Source organism: Daldinia childiae (assembly GCF_008694065.1).
Source record: "Daldinia childiae strain JS-1345 chromosome Unknown Scaffold12, whole genome shotgun sequence".
Classification (NCBI taxonomy): Eukaryota; Fungi; Ascomycota; class Sordariomycetes; order Xylariales; family Hypoxylaceae; genus Daldinia; species Daldinia childiae.
In genome coordinates, this window is record NW_022984653.1 from 628622 (window position 1) to 635868 (window position 7247).

Genomic DNA, 7247 nt, shown 5'->3' on the forward strand with positions numbered 1-7247 from the left:
TAAAGTTCTTCTTTTTTTAGTTTTGGTTAATACCTTTATTAATATTTTTAAACGTTATTAAATAGTTTATTTTATTTATAAAGAATTTTTTATTATTTAATAATTTTTTATTTACCATAATCTTATTTTCCGTATTAAATATAATAATATTACTTTATTAATAATTTTTATTATTATATTAATAATTTTTATTATTATATTTATTTTATTAATTAAGTTAATAAATAATTTTTTTAATAATTTTATTTTTAATAATATTAATAATATTAATAATAATAATTTTATTAAAATATAATTTAATTATTATATTATATTATTATTATATATTTATTATATAATTTTTATTTATAATGAACAGGAGTAGGATAACTCCTAAAGTAAGGCTATACACTCAACGTATTAGGTCTTTATAGAAAGCATTTTTAATAGTTAAAGATAGCACTTTATTCTCGAATATATAACGGGATTATACTGATCAAGGATAGGGCTTAAGCTTAAAGAGAAAGGAATAAATATATTTGATGTAGAAGAAAGTATATATAATAGGTGTGAGTAACCATGAAATTAATAAGTATAAATGATATCTATTTGTTAACTGTTAATGATGAAGGAATTGATGTTGATGATGATGATTAGGAGAATGCAACGATCTAAGGACCTTATATGGCCTTGGAAGCTAAGATTACATAATAAACCCTTGCATACGATGTCTTTGCAACACTGCACCTGTTCAATAATTAATTTTTAAAATTTCTAAAATATTATATATTTTTTCTTATAAATTATTATTATTAATATATCCTTTTTAATAAATTAAATATTATTTATTTTTCTTACTACCTTTATATATTAATATTACCTTTATTATAAATAATTCTATTTTAATTAATATTACTTATTATTTTATAAATTCTTTATTTAACCTATTTTTATAAAGTTTTAAATTATTAATATTAAAAATATTATATATTTTATATTATAATAATAATTTAAATTTATATACCATTCTATATTATTTAATTACTTCTTTTATTTTAAAAGATCTTAAATATTTATTTATTAATTTTTTATTAAATTGCCTTTAATTTATATTTTTAATTAATATTAAAATTAATTATTTTTTTATAAATAAATATTATTTCCTATTTTTATTATACCATTTTATATATATTTTATTTAATTTTTAAAATAATATTACTATAATTTTTTAAATTTAATATATTTTATTTATTATTTTTATACCTTTTATTATATTTAATTTTAATTATATTATTATAAAATTTAAAAAACCTTATAAATAAAAATTTATATATAAATAAATTAATATTTAATTATATATTAAATATTTTAATAAATTATATACCTATTTTATTAAAATTAATTTTTTTATTTAATTATTTTATTTAAAATTATAAAAAATTTATAAATAATATTTTAAATTTTAATTTTAATATTTTATTTATTTATTTATTTATAAATAAAATATTATATTTAATTAATATTTTATAATAAAATAATAATATAATATTAATTAAAATTTATTTATTATTATTAAAATATAATTATAATTTTTACTATTATATATTAATAAAAGTAATAAATTTATAATAAAATTTAAAAATATTTCTTTTTTAAATTTATTTAATATTAAAAATAATCTTAATTTTTTATATAATAAATATTATTTTATTTTTATTTTTTAATAAATAATATAAATATTTACGTAATATTTTATATTTTTTTTTAAATTATTTTAATAATAATATTCTAATAACTTTTATATAATTTTAATTATATTTTAATAATTAAATATTAAAATATTATAATAATTTTAAAATATTTTTATATAAAAATTTAATAATATATAAATATAATTTTTAAACCTTAATAATTTATTTTTTATTAATTAAATTAATATTATTAAATTTTTATTATTTTACTTATTTTTTTATTTATTTAAAATTATAAATTTATTATTTTTTTATTTTTTATAAATTTTTTTTAATAAAAAAATATTAAAATCTTTAAAATTTCTTAAAATTATAAATATAATATTATATTTACGTATTATTTTAATTTCTTTAATTTTAAAATTATTATTATTAAAAAAATTTAAAATATTTTAATTATTTTTAAATTATATTAAAAATTTTAATAATATTTTTTATTTTATTTTATATATATTTAATAATAAAATATATATTTTTATAATTATTTTTTATTTAATATATATTGAATTATTTATTATTATTCAAAATATTTTTTAACTATTTTTAAATTATATTTAAAATTTTAATAATATATCCTTTTTAATTTTAATTTTTTTAATTATATTTTTATAATTTAATCATTTTAATATCTTATTTATTAAATTAAAAATATTTAATTTATAAATAATTTTAAAATTAAAATTAATTAATTTTTTTATTTAACATATTTATTTATTACTTAATTTTAATTTTTTTATAAAATATTAAAAATTTAAATAATTTATAATAATTTTTATTATTCTTAGTAAATATATTAAATAATACTACCATTTTTTAAATATATTTATTATTATTAATATTTTTATATTAAATATTATATAATATATCTCAATACCTTAAAATTTCTTTAATAAAAAAGCCATCAAATATCAAATATCTTTATATAATTATAAAAAAATTACTTTTATTACCTATTATAAAATATTTATTTTTATTTTAATTTATAATTTTATATTAAAATATATTAAAATAAAAATTTTTATAAACGTTAATTTTAAATTTATAAAGGTTTTTAATATATTATTTTTAAAATTAAATTTAATTTTTATTTTATTTTTTAAAATATTTATAAAAGATATTATTATTTTTAAAATATTTTTTAATAAAATATTTATAAAAATTTATAAATTTAAAAAAAATTTATATATTATAAATATTATAAAATATTAATTATTTTAAAATTATTAAAATTTTATTTTTATTTATTTTTATATTATTTATAATTATTATAAATTTTAAAAATGTTATTTTATTAATATAAAATTTATATTTTTTTAAATTTATATATAATTTCTATTTTTATAACCTTTTAAAAATATTATATATATTTTAAATATATTATTATTTATTTATTAAATAAATTAAAATATTATTTAAATATATAATATATAAAATATTTATTAATTTTATAAAAATTTTATTAATATAATTTTAAAATATAGTTAATATATTAAATAATTTAAATAATATTATTAAATATTTAAAATATTTATATTTAATTTAAAATATTATTTTTTATTTATTTTTTATTTTAATATATAATTAATAATATATATTTTTTAAGTTTAATTTTATAAAATATTTTATATTTAAAAATTTATTTAAAATTTTATTAATTAAAAATAAAATTATATAATCTTTTTTTATAATTTTATTTAAACCGTAATAATTTATATATAAATATAATTTATTTTTTAATTTTGGTATAAATAATATTAATATATTTATTAAATTTTTAAAAAATTAAATTTATCTTTTTTATAAAATTTTATTAATATATTTTTATAAGGTTTTTAATTTTATTTTTATTAAAAAATAGATAAAATTAAAGGAAAATTTTTTCCCTTTTTTAAAATTAATAATATAATTATATTTTTAATATTTTAATAAAATTAAAACCATTTTTATATTAAAAATATCTTTAAAATTTTTATATTTTTTTAATAATAAATTTATTTTTTTATTATTAATATTTTTTTAAAAATTAAAATAATATAATATAAAATTATTACTATTATTTTTTATTATAATTATTATAAAAATTATATATATTTTTAATTTTTTTATAATTTTTTAAATTTCTTTTTTTTTTTTATTAAATTTATTTTTTTAAATTAAATAAAATAATATTATATTAAATTATATCTTTTTAAAATAACTCTTATTTTTATTATTTAAAATATTTTTAATAAAATATTATAACTAACGTTTTTTTTAATTACATTAATAAAATTATTAATGTATTAAATTACCCTTTAATTGTTTTTTATTTTTATTATAATATAAATTTATATAAATATTTTTTTTATCTTAAAAAATTTCTTTATTTTTTAACTTAAAAAATAATCCTTTTAAATTTCTAATAAAATATAATAATTTTAAACCAAATTAAAATTAAACCCTATATTTATAAAAATTTTAAAAAAAATTTATTTTTTATTTAATTATAATTTTATTATTATTAAAAAATAAAATTAAAATAAAAATAATCTTTATTAAAAGTTTTATATATTTTTTATTTAAACAAAAATTTTATTTATATTAATTATTAATATATTATTATTATATTATAAATATTTAATAATAAAATAACCTAATTTTTTATAATTATAATAAATTATTTTAAAATAATTTAACTTATTATATTTTTTTTTTTAATAATATAAATATATATTTAATTATTAAAATTTTTTAATTAAAAATATAAATATTAAAATAAAATTTATCTCTTAATTAATAAACTTTTTTTTAATTAATATAATTTTAAAATAACTATTTTACTATTATATTAATTTTATATTAATTTCCTTAATTTTATTTTTAATTATTTTTTATTATTTTTTTAAAATAAATTTAAATAATTATATTTTATTTTCAAATTTATTTTATATTAATAATATAAATTTTTTAATATATTTCGTTTTTAATTTAAAAACTAATTTAATTAAAAAATAAAAAACTTTAATCCTTTCTAAATATTATTTTAAATTTTTTATTTTAATAACTTTATATTGGTTTAAAAATATTGTAAAAAATTTATTAAATTTTTAATAAAAATTTTATATTGTTATAAAAAAATTTAATACGCACATATTTTTATTTCTTATTAAATTCTTAAACCATTTTTTTATTTCCGCTTATAAAATATTTTTAATCTTATAATTAATATTAATAAAATAATAAAATTATTATATAACCGTTTTTCTTATTAAATAAAAAATTATATATAATATTTTATCCTTATTTATTTAACAATTTTATAATAAAAACTTTATTTTAAAATTTCTTAAAAAATTAATTAATTTTATATTGTTATTATTTTTTGCCTTTTTATATAAAATATTAAACAAAAAAATTTTAACTAATATTAAATTTTAATTATAATAACGTTTTTAATGTTTATTTTTTTATATATTTTTTTTATTATTATTAATATTTTATCTTTTATTTAAAACATATATGCGTTTAATTTTATGTTTTTTTTAATTTAATTATTTTAATTATTTAAAATATTTATTTAATTTTATATTTATTATAACTTTTAAATCGAAAATTTTTAAAAATGTTGTTACGTTAACCGTTATTATAAAATTTATATTTTTTGTAAATATATTATTATTATTTTTTAATTTATTTTATATTATATTATTAAATTTATTTTCTATTTTTCTTTTATTTTAATATGTTAAAACTAGAATTCGAGGAGCGGGCTTTACTTGCATCTGCCTCCCCCTTTTATTGGCGCCATAAACGCCACGAAACCTTTGGTCCGTATGTTTATATTTATAAGTCGTAAAAAAAGCGTTTTTCGAATTTTAGTCTTAACCATTATTAAATATTTTAACTATAACCAGTATACATTTAAATTTTTAATTAAATTTTTAATAAAATTTTTAATAAAACTATATTAATAATAATATAATAAGTAATAATAATATTTAAAATATCTTTTATTTTAATTATTTAAAGTTAATTCTTTACTTTTATTACCTTCCTATTTTTTTTATATGTTTATACGGCATTATGTTATAATATTATAAACTTTAACGTTTAAATAACTTTAAAACGTTATATTTACGCGTTTGTATTTACACGTTTATACTTACAACCATTTATAACTACGTTTAAAATACTTTTTATTTTTTAATTTAAAGCTATTTATTTAATTACCTAAATCTTTTAATCCTTTTTATATACTTATACAATATTACGTTATAATATTACAAGCTTTAACGTTTAAAAATACGTAATGGCTTTAAAACGCCATATTTACACGTTTACACCTACGCGTTTATACTTATAATCACGTTTAAAATACCTTTTATTTTTTAATCTAAGACTATTTATTTAATTCCTTAAACTTTTTAACCTTTTTTATATACTTATACGATATTACGTTATAATTAATACTATAACTAATTTTAACTTAAAATATATATATTTTATTTAATAATTAATTTATTTAAATAATTAAATTAATACTTATTTTTTATATAAACTTTATTTATTATAAAAACACATTAAAATTAATATTTTCAATTAATATTTTTAATTAATTTAATTATTATTATTATATAACCGTTTAAGGAAAAAATATTTAATAATATCTTAAATTAAAGATTGGAAAATGTTTTCGGGGGGGTGTACCGGGATATAATTGGTTAGGGAAGGATGTGGCTAAAAGAAATACATCCTTTTAAACCATTTTTAAATTTTTAATTTAAGCTAGTTAAGATAATTTTTCTTAAGTTTAAAACGTTATATTATAGCTTTTAATAAAAACCATTATTATAATTTAATAGCAATTTTATTTTTAATAAATAATTTTTATTAATAAATAAAAATATTAAATTATTAAAAATATTTTTTAATAATTATTATATATACTGGAGGCCACCCCGAGGGGCGACACAATCCTTAAGTTTATTAAGTAAAAAAAAACTTTTTTTAATACTTTAAAAATTAAAAAAAGAATATAAAAAATTAATAAAATAATTAATAAAATTATAAATTAATAAATTAATATTTTATTATTTATTATATTTAAATATATATTTTTATTTAAAATTTTATAATATTAATAAATTTATAAATATTATTTTTAATATTATAAAAATAAAATTAAAAATTTTTATATAAATAAATAAATTTTTAAATATTATATTATTTTAAAATATAAATTTTTTTATTAATTTAATAATATTTTTATTTTTATTTTAATAATATATTTTATTTAATATTTTATTTAATTTAATTTAATTAATTTAATAATAATATAAAATATTATAATAATTTTATTTAATATTTAATATTTTTATATTTTAATATATTAAAATAAAATAAAATAAAATATTTCTATAAATTAAAATAATATAATATTTTTTATTATTTTTTTAATTAATTATAATAAAATTTTAAAAAATATATATATTTATAAATTTATATAATAAAATTTATTAGAAATTTTTATTAATTTTT